Genomic DNA, 20641 nt, shown 5'->3' with positions numbered 1-20641 from the left:
AATTCTGAATTTTGCTTTGTCTATGTAGGCTAAAAGAAGCAACAAAAATCAAAGAAAAATGCTTATTTTGGCTTATTTCTTCAGTGGTAAATCTTCCATATATCATATGTGAGTCTAAGACATCAAATACCAAACTATCAATTAAAGGACTCATCAAAATTGTCTTCATATTCTAGGGATGCTTAGAATGTGTTTCTGATTTTACACATCACTGGTGGAAGCAATGGCCCTCATCAGCATAAGCATTTTCAGCAAATGATTGTATTATAAAAATCCAATGAAATTCCTATTCCAGGAATAAAAATGGATTATCCACTTACTCACTAAGCACTCTATGAGAGCCTAACATGTTAGCAATAAAAGAAGAGACTAGATTTTCTTGACAGAACCATATATTGAGGCATGACAGACCTATAATTTTAGGCCTCGCTTTAGAGCAGTTTTCAAACTACAGAAAAGACATATGAAAACAGTCATCCAAGTCACACAAAAACAGTTGCTTAATTCTAAGAAATCCAGCCCTAAAATAAAATGGGAAGTGCTGGAATTTTATGAAAATTTTCAAAAAAGTAATCCTGAAACTTTATGGGGAAATACAAAAAATTGGAAGATTTTTTCCTAAGGTTTATAATTCTTGGCTCAGACTATTTAATTATGTCTAAATCGATTACCAGTTCTTCTTGCACCGTATTCAATTATGCTTCAATTAACAAATGATTCCATAGAGCTCTGTTGGTTCTGAAACAATGTTTCTCTTTATTAACTAATTGTTGTTACTAGTAATAATCATGTAGTAAAATTGCTCAAGTTTCATAAGTGAGGTCATCTTATGATATTTCTGGAGGAGCTCCCAGAATGAACAGTTAGGCTAAATGTTTATGACTTGCTAATCACAAACAACAAAGATGGAAAACAAGAAACATATGGTGGTGATACAGGGTAGAACTGTATGTACTTTTGTACTAATTTCCTTATTCCTTACTGAAGATGCCACAGCTATGTCTGGACCCAGACAAAAATGTGTAAGTTACCGAGGATTTATTTTTGTAACCTCTCTACTCTGTGATCACCAATCATTCCCCTAGCCAGTCCATCTTTGGGGGGGCTTTTTCCATTCTCCTCCTAGTACTAAGTGTCCCTGTGAATTCAGTGACAGTCTACTGATTACCTACAATAATAGGTCTATCATAATCAACTACTACAATCTAAATAGCTTAAAACAGCAACAGAAACTATTCTCTCACAGTAGTGGAGGCTATAAGTCCAAAATAAATGTGCATTAGCAGAGCCATGTGCCCTCTGAAACCTATAGAGGAAAATTCTTCCTTGCCTCTTCCTAGTTTCTGGTGGCGTGTTGGAAATCCTTAGTGAGGTTTGGCTGCAGCATTTCAGTTTTTCTATTGATAATTACTAGGCATTCTCCCCATCACGTCTGTGCATTTTCTCTTCTTGTGGCACTAGCCATATCAGATTAGGGCCCACGCTATTTCAAAATGACCTTATCTTAACTTTATTAAATCTACAAAGACCCAATTTTCAAAAAGAGCCACACTCACAGGTCTAGAGCTTAGGACTTCAACATTTTTTTTTGGAGACACAATTCGACTGATAATACCTACTATGTATGCACAATGTGTTAAGAGGAGTTTGCATGAAACAGAGATAAATGGGATGTAGTCCCTGCTATCAAGTAACATTACAACCTAGAATGTAAAATAAAGCAAATTTACAAATTACAATATAAGTAGTATGTAACAGTTATTCTAAGGCATCATGCTACACTAGATATTAGATTTGTTTAGTTCTTGGACAACAGTTGCACGTCAGATTACTTTCAGTCAGTTCTCTCTAGAAATACAATGCCATCAATTGGGACTGTTACTAACAATTTATTCCATGCCATTAATATTTTTAAAATATTCATATCTTCACAAAAATAAATATCAATAAAGAAAAAATGTATGTGTGTATGTTGAAGAGATCTTTGTTTGCATGAACTGGACTCATTAAACAGTTTTAAAATAATAGACTAAATAAATTTGGAAACTTACAGTGACCAAGTAGGTAGTCGAATGAAATTGATTTGTCCAATGTTAAATAATTGATAATGCCATTAATAGAAATAAATACTGAAAAAAACAGGTTTAGGGGAAATAACAATTTGGTACGGGTGACCATCAAGCAGTAGAAGAATATAAGCACAGAGGAGTTCTGTATATATTGGAAGTTGTGGGAATGTATAATGATCTTAAGCAAGCATAAGTAAAGAGAGAAGATGGCCATGGGATGTTCTTAGAGGCCAAAAAAGAAAAAACACTTTGTCAAGGTGGTTTTGGCTATTTGGGCCCTTTTGCTCTTCTCTATAAATTTGATGACTGGTTTTCCATTTATGCAAAGAAAGCTTGTGTAGCTTTGATTGAGGTTGTGATGAATCAGTAAATCACTCTGGATAGAAATGATATCTTGACATTAGTCTTCCAACCCATGAAAATGGGTTCCATTTACTTGTGACATCTTTGATTTCACTTAGCAATGTTTAGTAGTTTTGTGTGTTCAAGTTCTTTACATACTTGGTGTAATTTCTTTCTAAGAACTGATTGATACTTTTAGTTATTGCTGTAAATAGAAGTTTTTCTTGATTTCCTGTTCAGAGTGACCATTATTTGTGTTCAGAAACATTACTGATTATTGCAAGTTGATCTTGTACCCCACTACTTTGCTAAATTATTTTATTAGCTCTCATATATCTGTTGCGGATTTTTTAGCATTTTCTTTTTATAATATCATGTCATCTGCAAATGGAGAAAGTTTCTCAACTTCATTTCCAATTTGGATACCTCTATTTCTTTTCTTGCCTAATTTCTCTGGCAAGAACATTCAGTTGAATAACAGTGGTGACGGTGGGCATCCTTGTCTTTTTCCTGATCATAGAGGGAAAACTTTCAGTCCTTCACCACTGAGTATGATGTTAGTAGTGATTTTTTTCAAAAATGCCCTTTGCCATGTTAAGGAATTTTCCCTCTATACCTACTTAGTAAGTGTTTTTATCAAGGAAGTGTGTGGGATTGTTTTCTAATGCCTTTTCTGCATCAGTTGAGATGATGATGTCGGCTTTTTCCCTTTGTTTTATTAATGTAGTGTGATTTTCTTATGTTGAACCATCCTAGCATAACTGGGATAAAGCCCACTTATTACGATGCATAATTCCTTAACAGGCTATTTTATTCCATTTGCTGTTTTTTTTTTTTTTTTTTTTAATTTTTTTTTTATTAATTAAAAAAAGAATTAACAAAACAATTAGAAATCATTCCAATCTACATGTACAATCAGTAATTCTTAATAACATCACATAGTTGCATATTCATCATTTCTTAGTACATTTGCATCGATTTAGAAAAAGAAATAAAAAGACAACAGAATAAGAATTAAAACAATAATAGAAAGAAAAAAAAAACAAAAAAAACAAAAACAAAAAACCTATACCTCACATGCAGCTTCATTCAGTGTTTTAACATAATTGCATTACAATTGGGTAGTATTGTGCTGTCCATTTCTGAGTTTTTATATCCAGTCCCGTTGTACAGTCTGTATCCCTTCATCTCCAATTATCCCTTCTCTTTTTTTTTTTTTTTTTAATTAACGGAAAAAAAGAAATTAACCCAACATTTAGAGATCATACCATTCTACACATGCAATCATTAATTCTTAACATCATCACATAGATGCATGATCATCATTTCTTAGTACATTTGCATTGGTTTAGAAGAACTAGCAACATAACCGAAAAAGATATAGAATGTTAATATAGAGAAAAAAATAAAAGTAATAATAGGAAAATCAAAACAAAACAAAACAAAACAAAACAAAAACCTATAGCTCAGATGCAGCTTCATTCAGTGTTTTAACATGATTACTTTACAATTAGGTATTATTGTGCTGTCCATTTTTGAGTTTTTGTATCTAGTCCTGTTGCACAGTCTGTATCCCTTCAGCTTCAATTACCCATTGTCTTACCCTGTTTCTAACTCCTGCTGAACTCTGTTACCAATGACATATTTCAAGTTTATTCTCGAATGTCCGTTCACATCAGTGGGACCATACAGTATTTGTCCTTTAGTTTTTGGCTGGATTCACTCAGCATAATATTCTCTAGGTCCATCCATGTTATTACATGGTTCATAAGTTTATCTTGTCTTAAAGCTGCATAATATTCCATCGTATGTATATACCACAGTTTGTTTAGCCACTCTTCTGTTGATGGAGATTTTGGCTGTTTCCATCTCTTTGCAATTGTAAATAATGCTGCTATAAACATTGGTGTGCAAATGTCCGTTTGTGTCTTTGCCCTTAAGTCCTTTGAGTAGATACCTAGCAATGGTATTGCTGGGTCGTATGGCAGTTCTATATTCAGCTTTTTGAGGAACCGCCAAACTGCCTTCCACAGTGGTTGCACCCTTTGACATTCCCACCAACAGTGGATAAGTGTGCCTCTTTCTCCGCATCCTCTCCAGCACTTGTCATTTTCTGTTTTGTTGATAATGGCCATTCTGGTGGGTGTGAGATGATATCTCATTGTGGTTTTGATTTGCATTTCTCTAATGGCCAGGGACATTGAGCATCTCTTCATGTGCCTCTTGGCCATCCATATTTCCTCTTCTGAGAGGTGTCTGTTCAAGTCTTTTTCCCATTTTGTAATTGGGTTGGCTGTCTTTTTGTTGTTGAGATGAACAATCTCTTTATAAATTCTGGATACTAGACCTTTATCTGATATATCATTTCCAAATATTGTCTCCCATTGTGAAGGCTGTCTTTCTACTTTCTTGATGAAGTTCTTTGATGCACAAAAGTGTTTAATTTTGAGGAGTTCCCATTTATTTATTTCCTTCTTCAGTGCTCTTGCTTTAGGTTTAAGGTCCATAAAACCGCCTCCAGTTGTAAGATCCATAAGATATCTCCCAACATTTTCCTCTAACTGTTTTATGGTCTTAGACCTAATGTTTAGATCTTTGATCCATTTGAGTTAACTTTTGTATAGGGTGTGAGAGATGGGTCTTCTTTCATTCTTTTGCATATGGATATCCAGTTCTCTAGGCACCATTTATTGAAGAGACTGCTCTGTCCCAGGTGAGTTGGCTTGACTGCCTTATCAAAGATCAAATGTCCATAGATGAGAGGGTCTATATCTGAGCACTCTATTCAATTCCATTGGTCGATATATCTATCTTTATGCCAATACCATGCTGTTTTGACCACTGTGGCTTCATAATATGCCTCAAAGTCAGGCAGCGCGAGACCTCCAGCTTCGTTTTTTTTCCTCAAGATGTTTTTAGCAATTCGGGGCACCCTGCCCTTCCAGATAAATTTGCTTATTGGTTTTTCTATTTCTGAAAAATAACTTGTTGGGATTTTGATTGGTATTGCATTGAATCTGTAAATCAATTTAGGTAGGATTGACATCTTAACTATATTTAGTCTTCCAATCCATGAACACGGTATGCCCTTCCATCTATTTAGGTCTTCTGTGATTTCTTTTAGCAGTTTTTTGTAGTTTTCTTTATATAGGTTTTTTGTCTCTTTAGTTAAATTTATTCCTAGGTATTTTATTCTTTTAGTTGCAATTGTAAATGGGATTCGTTTCTTGCTTTCCCCCTCAGCTTGTTCATTACTAGTGTATAGAAATGCTACAGATTTTTGAATGTTGATCTTGTAACCTGCTACTTTGCTGTACTCATTTATTAGCTCTAGTAGTTTTGTTGTGGATTTTTCTGGGTTTTCGACGTATAGTATCATATCATCTGCAAACAGTTATAGTTTTACTTCTTCCTTTCCAATTTTGATGCCTTGTATTTCTTTTTCTTGTCTAATTGCTCTGGCTAGAACCTCCAACACAATGTTGAATAATAGTGGTGATAGTGGACATCCTTGTCTTGTTCCTGATCTTAGGGGGAAAGTTTTCAATTTTTCCCCATTGAGGATGATATTAGCTGTGGGTTTTTCATATATTCCCTCTATCATTTTAAGGAAGTTCCCTTGTATTCCTATCTTTTGAAGTGTTTTCAGCAGGAAAGGATGTTGAATCTTGTCGAATGCCTTCTCTGCATCAATTGAGATGATCATGTGATTTTTCTGCTTTGATTTGTTGATATGGTGTATTACATTAATTGATTTTCTTATGTTGAACCATCCTTGCATACCTGGGATGAATCCTACTTGGTCATGATGTATAATTCTTTTAATGTGTTGTTGGATACGATTTGCTAGAATTTTATTGAGGATTTTTGCATCTGTATTCATTAGAGAGATTGGTCTGTAGTTTTCTTTTTTTGTGATATCTTTGCCTGGTTTTGGTATGAGGGTGATGTTGGCTTCATAGAATGAATTAGGTAGTTTTCCCTCCACTTCGATTTTTTTGAAGAGTTTGAAGAGAATTGGTACTAATTCTTTCTGGAACGTTTGGTAGAATTCACATGTGAAGCCATCTGGTCCTGGACTTTTCTTTTTAGGAAGCTTTTGAATGACTAATTCAATTTCTTTACTTGTGATTGGTTTGTTGAGGTCATCTATGTCTTCTTGAGTCAAAGTTGGTTGTTCATGTCTTTCCAGGAACCCGTCCATTTCCTCTAAATTGTTGTATTTATTAGCGTAAAGTTGTTCATAGTATCCTGTTATTACCTCCTTTATTTCTGTGAGGTCAGTAGTTATGTCTCCTCTTCCATTTCTGATCTTATTTATTTGCATCCTCTCTCTTCTTCTTTTTGTCAATCTTGCTAAGGGCCCATCAATCTTATTGATTTTCTCATAGAACCAACTTCTGACCTTATTGATTTTCTCTATTGTTTTCATGTTTTCAATTTCATTTATTTGTGCTCTAATCTTTGTTATTTCTTTCCTTTTGCTTGCTTTGGGGTTAGCTTGCTGTTCTTTCTCCAGTTCTTCCAAATGGATAGTTAATTCCTGAATTTTTGCCTTTTCTTCTTTTCTGATATAGGCATTTAGAGCAATAAATTTCCCTCTTAGCACTGCCTTTGCTGCGTCCCATAAGTTTTGATATGTTGTGTTTTCATTTTCATTCGCCTCGAGGTATTTGCTAATTTCTCTTGCAATTTCTTCTTTGACCCAGTCGTTGTTTAGGAGTGTGTTGTTGAGCCTCCACGTATTTGTGAATTTTCTGGCACTCTGCCTATTATTGATTTCCAACATCATTCCTTTATGGTCCGAGAAAGTGTTGTGTAAGATTTCAATCTTTTTAAATTTGTTGAGACTTGCTTTGTGACCCAGCATATGGTCTATCTTTGAGAATGATCCATGAGCACTTGAGAAAAAGGTGTATCCTGCTGTTGTGGGATGTAATGTCCTATAAATGTCTATTAAGTCTAGTTCATTTATAGTAATATTCAGATTCTCTATTTCTTTGTTGATCCTCTGTCTAGATGTTCTGTCCCTTGATGAGAGTGGTGAGTTGAAGTCTCCAACTATTATGGTATATGAGTCTATTTCCCTTTTCAGTGTTTGCAGTATATTCCTCACGTATTTTGCGGCATTCTGATTCGGTGCGTAAATATTTATGATTGTTATGTCTTCTTGTTTAATTGTTCCTTTTATTAGTATATAGTGTCCTTCTTTGTCTCTTTTAACTGTTTTACATTTGAAGTCTAATTTGTTGGATATTAGTATAGCCACTCCTGCTCTTTTCTGGTTGTTATTTGCATGAAATATCTTTTCCCAACCTTTCACTTTCAACCTATGTTTATCTTTGGGTCTAAGATGTGTTTCCTGTAGACAGCATATCAAAGGATCCTGTTTTTTAATCCATTCTGCCAATCTATGTCTTTTGATTGGGGAATTCAGTCCATTAACTTTTAGTGTTATTACTGTTTGGATAATATTTTCCTCTAACATTTTGCCTTTTGTATTATATATATCATATCTGATTTTCCTTCTTTCTACACTCTTTTCCATATCTCTCTCTTCTGTCTTTTTGTATCTGACTCTAGTGCTCCCTTTAGTATTTCTTGCAGAGCTGGTCTCTTGGTCACAAATTCTTTCAGTAACTTTTTGTCTGAGAATGTTTTAATTTCTCCCTCATTTTTGAAGGATAATTTTGCTGGATATAGGAGTCTTGGTTGGCAGTTTTTCTCTTTTAGTATTTTAAATATATCATCCCACTGTCTTCTAGCTTCCATGGTTTCTGCTGAGAAATCTACACAAAGTCTTATTGGGTTTCCCTTGTATGTAATGGATTGTTTTTCTCTTGCTGCTTTCAAGATCTTCTCTTTCTCTTTGACCTCTGACATTCTAACTAGTAAGTGTCTTGGAGAACGCCTATTTGGGTCTAATCTCTTTGGGGTGCGCTGCACTTCTTGGATCTGTAATTTTAGGTCTTTCATAAGAGTTGGGAAATTTTCAGTGATAATTTCTTCCATTAGTTTTTCTCCTCCTTTTCCCTTCTCTTCTCCTTCTGGGACACCCACAACACGTATATTTGTGCGGTTCATATTGTCCTTGAGTTCCCTGATACCCTGTTCAAATTTTTCCATTCTTTTCCCTATAGTTTCTGTTTCTTTTTGGAATTCAGATGTTCCATCCTCCAAATCACTAATTCTATCTTCTGTCTCTTTAAATCTATCATTGTAGCTATCCATTATTTTTTCTATGTTTGCTACTTTATCCTTCACTTCCATAAGTTCTGCGATTTGTTTTTTCAGTTTTTCTATTTCTTCTTTATGTTCAGCCCATGTCCTCTTCATGTCCTCCCTCAATTTATCGATTTCATTTTTGAAGAGGTTTTCCATTTCTGTTCGTATATTCAGCATTAGTTGTCTCAGCTCTTGTGTCTCATTTGAGCTATTGGTTTGTTCCTTTGACTGAGCCATATTCTCAATCTTTTGAGCGTGGACAGTTATCTTCTGCTGCTGGCGTCTGGGCATTTATTCAGATTTCTCTTGGTGTTGGACCCAGCAAGGTTGTAATATTTTTCTGTGAAATCTCTGGGTTCTGCTTTTCTTATCCTGCCCAGTAGGTGGCGCTCGTGGCACACGTTTGCCTGCGGGTCCCACCAGTAAAAGGTGCTGTGGGACCTTAAACTTTGGAAAACTCTCGCCGTCCTGGGGGTTCGCTAGCCGAAGCGGCTTGAGCCGGCCCTCGGTCCGAACGCAGGGAGGGTTGCTGGTCGTCGCAGCCAGGGAAAGAGCCCGTCCGAATTTCCTAGTCGGCCCTGGGCAACAAGCGTGGCGGGAGGGCGCCAGCGGCAGCGGCCCGCCCGAGAGAGTGCACGTTCCCCAGGAGTCACGGGTTTGGAAGGGGCCTCCCCCACCCGTCACCGTTCTCCGCGGCCTGGGGGTTTCCGATCCAATTCTCTCAGTTGGTCCGGGGGCTGCGCGTGGTGTGGGCGCCAGTCGCCTTGGTTTCAGGGGACCACCTCTCCAATTCTCCCAGCCGGCCCGGGAAGGGGGAAGGGAATAACTCCGGCCGCTTGCCACCCCGCCCGGTAAGGCCCGCGCGCCTCGGCGATCTCACCCGAGCTGCTTCTCTCAGCCAGCCAGCCGTTCCAGGATGGGGTACGCTGTCTTTTTTATCTCTGTTGTGGCTTTGGGCGCTTTCTGTATCGTTTCTACTCCCCTAGTAGGTGTCCTGGAGAAGAAACTAAGATCCGCGCGTCTTACTAAGCCGCCATCTTCCAGGAAGTCCACCATTTGCTGTTGTTTTGAAGAGGATTATGCATTTATAATCATAAAGAATATTGGCCTGTAATTTTCTTTTCTTTTGTTATCTTTATCTGACTTTGATATTAGAGTTATATTGGCCTCATAGAATGAGTTAGAAATATGTCCCTCAACTTCCATTTTTGGGAAGGTTTGACTGCTGTTAATTTCTCTTGGAATTTTGGTAAAAATTCACCAGTGAAGCCATCTGGTCCTGGACTTGTTGTTGGAGGTTTTGATGATTGATTCAATCTATTTAATTTCCATGAGCCTTTTGAGTTCTTCTATTTCTTCTTGAGTCAGTGTAGGTAGTTTGGTGTTTTCTAGGAATGAGTCCATTTCTATACCTAAATATAGGCTATGTGATTTATTGATACACAGTTTAGTTCACAGTATCCTCATATGCTCCTATCTATTTCTGTGAGGTTGATAGTAAGGTCCCACATTCATTTCTGATTCTCGTTATTTGTATACTCTCTCTTTTTCTTTGTCAGTCAGCTAAAGGTTTGTTGATTTTATTCATCGTTTCAAAGAATCGACTTTTGGTTTCACTGATTCCCTCTATTATTCCTTTATTCTCTATTTCATTTATCGCCACTCTAATCTTTTTACATCTTTCCTTCTGCTCACTTTAAGTTTAATTTGATCTCCTTTTTGCATTATGAGGTTAGGTCTCTGATTTGAGAGGTCCTTCTCCCTCTTTAATGTAAGTATTTAGTTCCCCCCCCCCCTTTTTTTGCATGGGCAGGTACCGGGAATTGAATGCAGGTCTTCAGCATGGTAGGCGAGAACTCTGCTTGTTGAGCCACCGCAGCCCACCTTTAATGTAAGTACTTAGAACTACAGACTTCCCTTTCACCACTGCCTTTGATGCATCCCATACAATTGGTATGTTATGTTTTTTATTTCATTTGCTTCAAGATATTTCCTAATTTCCCTTGTGATCTCTTCTTGAACCTATTGGTTGTTTAAGATTATGTTGTTCAATATTCACATATTTGTGAGTTTTCTAGTTCTCCCCCTTTTTCTGATTTCTAGCTTCACTCCATTTTGGTCAGAAAAGATGCATTGAATGCCTATAATATTTTTAAATGTATAGAGATTTGTTTTGCGACCTAACATATGGCTATTCTGGAGAATGACCCACGTTCACTAGAGAAGAATGTGTACTATATATGCATGCTCTATATATGTGCCTACTTGGTTTACAGTATTGTTGATTTCTTCTATTTCCCTCTTGAGTGTCTGTCTAGATTTTTATCCATTATTAAAACTGTTACATTGAAATCTCCTATTTTTCAAGTAAGACCATTTATTTCTCCCTTCAAATCTGTCAATAATTGCCTCATTAATTTTGCCATTAGGTACTGTTGTAGTTTTTAAGTTGCTGGAATGTGATATGCCAGAAACAAAACGGCTTTTAAAAAGTGGAAATTATTAAGTTGCACATTTACAGTTCTAAGGTCAAAAAAATGTCCAAATTAAAGCAAGGCTATAGAAATGTCCAATCTAAGGCATCCAGGGAAAGATACCTTGGTTCAAGAAGGCCGATTACATTCAGGTTTTCTCTCTCAGTTAAAAAGGCACATGGTAAGATCTCTTCTACAACTTCACGAGGCTCTGTCCATTCTGTTGGCTCTGTTGGCTCTGGTGGCTTTTGCTGCTCTTTCCAAAATGGTTCCCTCCTAAAGGCTCCAGTAAGCAACGGCAGCTTAAATGGGTGGAGACACATCTCTGTGGAAATCATCTAATCAAAGGTTACCACCCCTAGTTAGGTGCATTACATCTCCATGGAAACATTCCACCCAGCAAAATTGAATGAGAATTAAAGGACATAGCTTTTCTGAGGTTACATAATAGCTTCAAACTGGCACAGGTACATATATACATTTATAATTGTTCTGTGTTCTTGTTAAATTGACCCCTTTAGCAGTACATAGTGACCTTCTTTGTCAATTCTACTCAAAGTGATTTACAAATTCAATACAATCTCAATTAAAATTCCAAAGACTTTCTCTGCAGAAATGGAAAAGCCAGTCACCAAATTTAAACAGAAGGGTAAGTTGCTCCAAATAGCCAAAGCCAACATGAAAAAGAAAAATGAAATTGGAGGGCTCACACTTCCTCTTCTTAAATCTTATTTAAGTTCTAAGGTATTCAAACAGCATGGTACTTACTCAAAGAAAGTCATACAGACAATGATATTGAATTGACAGTTCAGATATAAATCCTCACATCTATTGTCAACCAATTTTTGACAAGGGTGCCAAGTCCACTTAATGGGAAAGAATAGTCTCTTCAACAAATGTGTGACTAAAACTGGATGTCCTCATGAAAAAAGAAATGAAGTAGACCCCTAATTCACCCTTTATATAAAAATCCAATATAAAATTTATCAAAGATCTAAATATAAGAACCAGAACTGTAAAGCTCATAGAAGAAAACAGGGAAGCATCTTCAGGATATTGTGTTAGGCAATAGTTTCTTAGACTTTACACCAAATGTGTAGGCATAAAAAGAAAAAAAAGATAAATGAGACCTTATGAAAATTAAAAACTTTGTACATCAAAAGAATTTATCATGAATGTAAAAAGACAACCTATAACATGGGAGTGAGTATTTTGAAACCACATATCCAATAACCATTTAATATACAGATCATATAAAGAAATCCTTCATATGATAGAGGATATCATATAAAGATATATCTTTTCATATAAAGAAAGATAATACAATTAAAAATGGGGAAAAGACTTGTATAGACATTTATCCAAAGAAGATAAACAAATGGCAAAACATGCCTATTGAAAGACGCTCAAAATCATTAGCTATTATGGAAATGCAAATAAAAACCACAATGAAATATGATTTTACACTCATTGGAATGGCTACCATTTAAAAAGATATCAGTAAGTTACATGTGTCGGAGAGAATGTGGAGAAATAAAAACGCTCATTCGTAATTGGTAGTAATATAAAATGTTGCAGCACATGGAAAACACTCTGGCATTTCTTCAGAAAGTCAAGTATAGAATTACCTATGACTCAGCAATTCCACCTCTAGATACATACTCAAAATATTTGAAAGGGAAGATTCTAAAAGTTATATACACATTGATGTTCATAGAAGCATTATTTACAATTGTCAGAAAAGGAAGCAACCCAAGCATCCATCAACTGAAGAATGGATAAGCAAAATTTAGTATGCACATACAATGGAATATTGCTCAACTGTAAGGAGAAATGAAGTCTGATACATACAACACGAATGAACCTTGAAGTATCATGTTGGGTGAAATAAAAGGTCAAATATTTTATGACCGCACTAATATGAAATAATTAGAATAAGCAAATTCATAGAATCAGAAAATAGAATATGTTACCAGGACCAGGATGGGCGTAGGGAATAGAAAGTTAGTGCTTAAGTTGTAGAGGTTCTATTTGGGGTGTTGGAAAAGTTTTGGTAGTGAATGGTGTCGATGGTCATTATGAACATAATTATGAACATAATAATAGCAATGAAATATATACTTGAATGTGATTAAAAGGGGAAATTTTAGGTTTTATATATATATATATAACTAGAATTTTTTAAATACCATAGAACTCTATAGCACAAATCATATATCCTAATATAAACCAAGGAGTATAGTTAATAGTGCAATTATAATGATATTCTTTCACTGATTGTAACAAATATACCACACTAATATCTGGTGTTAATAATGGGGGTGGAGCACATGGGAACTTTGTGTTTCCTGCATGATTTTCTTGTAAACATACAACTTCTCTAAACAACAAAAAAAGGAGCTGTGAATGGAAAATTAGCGACATATAACATATGGATTGGAGGCTTTTCAATAATGAGGTTTCATTGCATAAAATTAAAGCAATTTTCTGAAAATAACCCTAAAACTTTCCTGTAGCTCACATATCTCCAGGAGCAAATGGTGTGATTAGCCAAACCAATCAGGGAAGGCAATTTAGTACTAAAAACACAAATGCTAAAAGTTAGAGGCTTCACAGGCTTGGAAACCACTCCTTCATTAAGGCAGGGATTTTATAGGGAAAAAATAAGAGAATGTACTAATTTGAAAAGATTAATCTGTTCTCTGTTTAAGCCATAAGAACAAACTAAGTGAAATGATTTAAAGTCCAATCCAAATTGATGGGATCTATATGTTATTTCAGCTCTCTATCTAAAGTCAGGACAAGGCAATGAGGACCTGACACCAGGCTGCAAGTGCAGAAGAGTATATGTATAAGAAACTAGCCTGGGCTTAGTCAGAACTCAGGAACCCTCAATGTGTCTTCAATCTCCTTAAGCAGATATGGCAGGACCCATAAGTATTGCCATGCCTGTAAGCCAGTTTTTCCCCAAAATTCCCAGAGCCGCAACTTCTTAAACTTGATTGGTCATCAGAATCATCTAGGATTCTTTTCCAAAAGATTATTGAGTCCCAGTCTGGCTCATTCCGACTGAGTAGGTATGTGGTGACATCTATAAATGCACGGATCAATAAATCTATAATTTATAAACTTCTACAGGTGATCTGATGATTAGCCAGGTCTGAAAACATACTACCTTATACTCTTCTACATCCTATTTGTCCTTTAGGCTCAAGTATTTTTGATTTCCTCTCCCCAGTGCGTGGCAGACCTCTATAAACCCACACTTTCCTGACATATTCCATCCCCAACTCTACTTTTCAGATCTTGAACCACTCCAGAAATGTAATTATTACTTTCTCTGTCATACCAATGACACAAGGCCAGCAAGGATCCAGCTTTCATTTTTTCCCATGCCCCAAGAAGGAACATGAGCTCTAACTAGGTGAACAATCTAGAAAGTCAGGCAATGAAACAAAATTAAAACAAGAACTATATGAAGAGTGGATGAGATTTCAGGTAGGCAAACAAGAACAATTAATTCACACCTACTTGGGGGAAGAGATAAACATTCAATCCCCAAGCAGGCAGAAACAGTTCTACAGAGCATAAAGAAAATAAACAAACAATAAATAAAAGCAGAGCCATGCATCTGCAGAAAATGGGATTAAGGTATAAAGATTTTAAATAGCTGAGTCAGCTTTTTGATTCTCAAGCGAAAGAATTTAATTTAAAAGAATCAACCCCTTCTGACTTGCTCAGGCAGCTCGTCCCATTATCCTGTTCTCCTGCTCTGCTATTGGCCACCTCTCATGGCATTGAACTCGTCACTCAGCTGCCTTGAGAGCATGTTGGTATAACCTCGAGTGGCAATGAGTGTGAGGCAGGTAGGCCCTTTCTTCCACTCTGACTCCATAAATTCCATCTGCAGTTTTTTAAAACATCACATACTATTGAAGTGTTAGGAAAATTAAAGGGAATTACAAGATAGAAGAAGGAAATGCACTTAAAACTATATTTATCTCCTAGACTAAGGCAAAGCACCCAAAAAATAAAACCTTCATTGAATAGTCTCTGAAGGTGGTCACTCCAGTGCCTACGCTTGCTCCATGGTTAGGATGAAGAGGGCATTATTAATAACTATGTAGATAACAGGTGTGAATTAGAAATTGCATGTATGGTCACCTTATCCATTTCCCTTATGTTAGTGTTTGTCAATGAGATTGACTATTTCTTCTAAATTCTGCTATGTGACTCCCCACCTACATTTTAAGAATCCCCAAGTGCTATCCTTACTTTTCCTGGATAGCAGGAAAAGTCTGTCTATGGGAAAGACATTGGGGGGTGGGTGATTTCACTCTTTCTGTTACCTGATCTTCCTGCAGAGGCAGGATATAACTTTAGCCTGACCATATCAGGTTAAGAAAGTTATGATGGACATGTGGCTAAGAGGATGGAAGAAATTTTGGGGGAGGTAAATTTTAGCACCATCTCTTACTAGAACTCAAATGGGCAATACTCTAGTGTCTATCTGGGTCACACTTACCTGAACTGCTTATTCAAGTAGTTCATAAGAAAAAAGAAAATTCATTCTCTGCCAGGTGCTTTACCTCTGCTACAGGGATGGCCTTTATGACTTAATGCCAATCAGAAAATATCACCTGTTGTAGAGAATTTGTTTGAGGAATAGTCATAATATCCAATTCAGACCAAAGAAAAGGATAAATCCCAGGATTTGCTTGGGATCTGCCATAAGCAACCCCTCTCCTCCCTTGGATAATGTAATGTGAAGCTTTGCATCTGGAGCTACTGCAGCCATCTTGCTACCATGGAATGAGGCAGCAGCATAGACACATGGGGCCTGAGGAGAATAAATATAGAGTAAAGAAGGGAAAAACAGGTCCTTAACAATATGGCTTGTGTATCCATATTAAGCCTTTCTGAGATCAGACCTAACTTTTCAGATAGAAGCCAATACATTTACCATTAATGCATAGGTCAGGGAGAGCTGGATTTTCTGTTACTTATGACAAAAAGAAGCCCTAAGTATTACAAGGAGTGTGCCTTAATGTCAGGGTTAAAATAAATTATTTCTATCTCTAAGCCTTGCAATTTTGTTTATAAAGGATATTCCCTGCCAGGGCAATTTGAACAATTTTACCTCAAAATTGTAAAGTAAGAGAGAGTGTCTTTCATTAAAGACCTCGTATTAAACTTTATTTCAGGAGAGTATCCAGTTTATTTCTCTTGAAGTAAAATGAACAAGGTAGAGAAGAAAGAACAGTAAATTTGGAGTCAAACTGTCTAGAATTTAATCCCTATATCAATTTAGTTCTCATGTAGGTACTTTAATCACCACCTTAATTATTTATAAAATATATAGAAGTGATAGAGAAATGCCTGCTTCATTCATTTATAAAGATTTCAGTAAATAGGAAGTGTGTGTAAATTCTTCAAAAATTGAGAATAAAATACAAATAGGCAGATGTTTAGTGGGTTTTGAAATATGAATAAGAAACACCTTGGTTCAAAACCTTAGACAGAAGAAAACAGCTTTAAAATATTGGGCTTCTGTGGCCAGTGACTAAATACAGAGAGTTTCATCTAGACAATGGCATGTCCTTAAAACCACTGTACATAATCCATTTATAGGTAAGGTCCATACTGAAGTTCTCTACTCCATCATTCGCTCTTTCAGCAGATGGCAACTGGATGCAGAAGGGTGCTGACCCAGTGCTATACATAGAGATAAAAAATCATCACAGGGAGCTCAAGATATAAGTACAAAAATAGATAGGTAAGCATAAGGTGCACTTTCGAAGTACACTGTTTATTCAGTGGCATTTTTCAATAAAAATGTTTGAAATTCCCAAATGGCACGCTAAGACTCCTGTTTAGGGTGGTTAAAGAAGGAAGCGATGGCTTTGCTTCATTGTCACCAGCCGTAAAATGCATTCTCCGTGAGAATTAAGAACTAACTCAGACAAATGGAGGGCCAACACACCTTCCACATATCCTCAAGCAGAATAACCGACCTTGACTGGAGAAAGGCAGCTCTGCAGTGCCCTTCCCTAGTTACTGCTGCCACCTATTGACCAGATCTTTCTGTGACGCACCCAAGATGAGACAGATCTATATGCCCCAACCTGCCTGTTTTTTAGTTGTGTGTGTGTGTGTGTGTGTGTGTGTGTGTGTGCTGTATCTACCAAGCAAAGAAGCATAGCAAGTGTCCAATTAGAATTTGATGAATGAGTAGTCTATTTTTTTTTTGTCTGCTACATGGTAGGGGTCACATTTCATTCTTTTTCCATGTGACTATCCCATTATTGCAGTACCGTTTGTTAAGTTTTTGTTGTTGTTTGGGGGAAGTGCAGGGGCCAGGAATTGAACCCAGGTCTCTTGCATGGCAGGTGAGATTTCTACCAGTGAACTTCTTGTACCCCAAGGAAAGTCTATTTAATCACTCCTTCATACTCATTATTTGTCCGGTTGCTATGGAAGACGCAAAAACCCTATTCCTAAAGAAGCATGAATTCTATTCAAGGGAAAAGTGTATCACAAAATTAAAAATAGTACAATATAGTATGAGTGAGACAAGAATTCAAATACTTCTGCTCCTACTTTGGTACTTAAGATAACAGCACAAATAAGAACAGCTACCATTGGGAGAAATCTTTATAGACACTGATCTTGATAGTTTAAATTGCATTTATAAGCCTCACATCATACCTTTAAAACATTATTATAAACATTTAGCTACGATGAAATTGAGTCTTAGTGAAGTTAAAAATTTTGCTCAAATCTCACAATTAATGAATCGTGTAAGACAGGAAGTGAACCCAGGTAGTTAACTTCAAATTCCATATGTTTTGAACAGGACTGTCCAGATAAAAATAGGAATGATTTCTTAAAACAACAAAAAGTTTAAAACCATCCGAGTGCCATTGCCTTAAAGTATTCACCAGTGAAAGTATTCTCCTCCTTTAATTATTCTAAAGATATGCTGCCATTGGCCTAGTTCATTTCTAGGAATATTTTGGAATTGTTTTTAGAGCCGGTTTAGAACTACATTTAGAAATTCCTACTTGATTTCAATTTAAAAATCTTTGCTGAGTTTTATGTACTTTATTTTCCAGAAAGAAAAGTATGAGCAAGAATTCTTGGGAACCAGAAATCGATGCCAAAAATGTACTGGTAATATCACTGACATCCTCAACAAGTTTCTCCTTAGCTGCTCCAAAACAACTTAGAAAAACAGAAAACAAAGAGATCTTATCTCATAAATGAAAATGATTATATTTTAAATAACTCATAGGAAAAAAATGAAATAAAACAAATTTTATATTATCTAAGAAATAATGATGGGATATTGTTACATATGAAAGCCTAAAGATTCCAACTAAATTATAGCCTAGAGAAAAAAAATCATAGTTCAAAAGAAAAATAAGAATGAAAATAAATGAATTAAGCATTCAAAATCAGTAGTACTAAAGGAAAATAAAGGGTGCGACTGATAGATAAAAGCAAAAAGAATAAATTAGAAAGCACAAAGTAAAGGCCATACATTTAAACAAAGACAGTTCAATAAAAAAACAAAGTCACATAAATGCAGTTAAGTCAAAAAGTCAGAATGCACCATTACCCAAAATAAGAATTGAGAGTTGGGAAATGACCACAGAAAGAGAGAAAATCAAAATACATGAAAGACAACTTTACTCTCTATACAAACAAATTGAAAAATATCTATGAAATGAAAAAGAGTTTTTAGAAAATAAGAGGATTGTGGGAAGAGGGCAAAGTAGGAAGCTCTAGGAATCAGTTCCTTCCCAGAACAACTATTAAATAGGCAGGAATTGTCCACATCAACTATTTTCAAACCTCAGAGTCTGGGAGAAACTGTACAGCATCCAGGGAAGAAGCTGGTAAATTATGGTAAAACTATTACACTGCTCTTCCCCTAAAGCAGTTACCTGTACCATCTCCCAATCTCATGGTGGGCCTCAGGGCATCCAGTCCCTACCATGGCATGTTGGTGACAGAAAGGGACGTATAAATCCACTACCTCAGGATCCAGGGTTAGGCTCAGGGGATCACTGATCCTGGCTTTTATTTAGTGACTTTGGACAGCTAAAGGGCTATATTGTTCTAGTTGGGAAGGTTGACTTGGGAAAACGCTTTCCAGTGTGGCCCTTTCCCAGAATTTGCCCTCCAGGCAAAGGTGCATTAAGACAAGAAAAAGCAGTGTAGGAAATAACTGTGCTGGATGGCCTGGGGCAAAAGCTGAAAAGGGTGAATGGTTGTCTCTCGGGAGGAAGAGGGGGCCTTCAAACTCCAGTAAAGAGGGAAAATCCTAAGCCACTAACAAGCATAAGCCAAGACAAGACTCAAGCCCACGTAAGACAAGGATGCTCTACTTTGCATCTGCTTAGATGGACCTAGCTGAAAGGAGGTCCATATCACTAGCTGGTTACAAATCAAGAAACAGAAGGGTCAGGGAATAATTCCAGAAGTGGCATTTTAAAATGTTAAAATGCACCATACTAAACAAAAACCTACAAGACAAATTAAGATCTAGGAAATAAATCCCATCCAAAGGAAGAGGGAAAAAAAATCCAGTAAATACCAGGAAAGAAGACCAGAACATGGACATACCAGAGAAAGATTTAAACAAAACAAAATGAAAAACTTTAAAATGCTCATAGAGATGAAGGAAATACAGGGAAAGGACTAAAGGATATCAGGGAAACAATGAATAAATAATACGAGAACCTCAAAAGATAGAAATTTCAAAAAGGAAATAAACAGAGCTACTGGAGTTGATGACCACAATGTCTGAAATGAACAATTCCCAGAAGGGTTTCAACAGCAGATTGGAACAGACAGAAGCAAGAATCAGAAAACTTGAAGATAAGACAATTTAAATGAGTCGGGCAGAGGAGCAGAAATTAAAAAGCAAAAATAGCCTGACACTTCTGAAATGCCAACCAATACATGCATTGTGAGAGTCCCTGAAGGAAAATAAAGTGAAAAGGGGGAAGAAGGAATATTCAAAGAAATAATGACATAGAATTTCCCAAACTTCGCAAAGAATGTGAATATGCACACCGCAGAAGTAGGATGTACATGAAGAAAAATATACCCTGTCCTATATCGATCATACTATTGAATGCAAAGGACATGGAGAGAGCTCTGAAGCAATTTAATATGTACAGTGCATTTTAATATATATATAGCTATGTGTTATGTACATATGCATGCTAAACTGAGTAGTGATTTCTCATCAGAAACCATGCAGGCAAGAAGGCAGTGGATTGAAGTATTTTAAATGCTGAAAGAAAACAACTGCCTACTAAAAATTTTATAACTGGCAAGACCTTTATTTAAAAAATGTGGGGACATTAAGAAATTCCCAGATAAACAAAAGCTGATGCAGTTCATCACCACTAGACCTGCCCTACAAGCAATGTTAAAGAGAATTCTTCAAACTGAAAGGAAAGGACATTAGACAAAGGGTCAAAGTGGCATAAAGAAATAAGACCAGAGGTAAAGGTA

This window comes from Tamandua tetradactyla, chromosome 3 (genome assembly GCF_023851605.1).
Source record: "Tamandua tetradactyla isolate mTamTet1 chromosome 3, mTamTet1.pri, whole genome shotgun sequence".
NCBI classification, from domain to species: Eukaryota; Metazoa; Chordata; class Mammalia; order Pilosa; family Myrmecophagidae; genus Tamandua; species Tamandua tetradactyla.
The sequence above is the reverse complement of the archived record's forward strand: the minus strand, read 5'-3'. Positions refer to the sequence as shown.